The following is an 873-nucleotide window of genomic DNA, read 5'->3' on the forward strand; positions in this document are numbered from 1 at the left end:
TCAATGCTGTTTCCTTATTATTAACATCTTACATTAATCTGATACATTTGTTAAAATTAAGTAACCAATATAGATACATTATTATTTATTGAAATCCATAGTTTATTAAAATTTACTTAGATTTTACCTAATTTCCTTTTTCTGTTTCACGATCCTATGCAAGCTACCACATTACATTATATTAAGTTGTATCTCCTTAGGACCTCTTAGCTGTGATCATTTGTCAGACATTATTTTTGATTACCTTAACATAACAGTTATTTTTTTAAATGCCTACAGCACCTAGTATTCCTAGGTGGTCTCCCATCCAAGTACTAACCAGGCTCAACCCTGCTTAACTTTAGAGATCAGACGAGATCAGGCACGTTCAGGGTGGCATGGCTGTAGACTGCCTTAACAGTTTTGAGGAGTACTAGTTATATATTTTGCAGAATATCTGTCAGTTGAGGTTTTCTGATGTCTTTCCCATGATTAGAGTGGGGTCATGGGTTTCAGCAAGATCACAAAGGTAAAGTTCTATTTTAATCATATCACATCAAGAGTACATGCTATCCATTTGACTTAGCACTATTAAAGTTTACCTTAATGCCTCATAGAGGTAGAGTTATTCAAATTTTTTCACTGTAAGGTTATTCTTTTCATCTCTATTTTCCATACTTTGATAGGAAATCACAAGGTATTGTCCACATTAAGAAGCAGGGAGTAATGCTCAACCTCCTTAAGGATGGAGTATGATCCTAAATGATTTGAAATTCCTAATGGAGGATTCGTCTCTTATTTTCCACTTGTTTATTTATTAAATTATTTATATATATCGGTATGGCCACATGAATACTTATTTTATTCTTTGGGATGTAATCTGACACAACTTTA

The 873-nt window shown here is 33.0% G+C and overlaps 1 pseudogene; it reads right to left on the reverse strand.

Moving 5' to 3' along the window:
- Positions 1 to 270: 270 nt before the first annotated feature.
- LOC111735407 lies at positions 271 to 389 on the reverse strand (annotated as a pseudogene).
- Positions 390 to 873: the final 484 nt, after the last annotated feature.

The sequence above is a fragment of the Pteropus vampyrus genome, unplaced genomic scaffold (genome assembly GCF_000151845.1).
Source record: "Pteropus vampyrus isolate Shadow unplaced genomic scaffold, Pvam_2.0 Scaffold1000000381, whole genome shotgun sequence".
In the NCBI taxonomy this organism is placed as follows: Eukaryota; Metazoa; Chordata; class Mammalia; order Chiroptera; family Pteropodidae; genus Pteropus; species Pteropus vampyrus.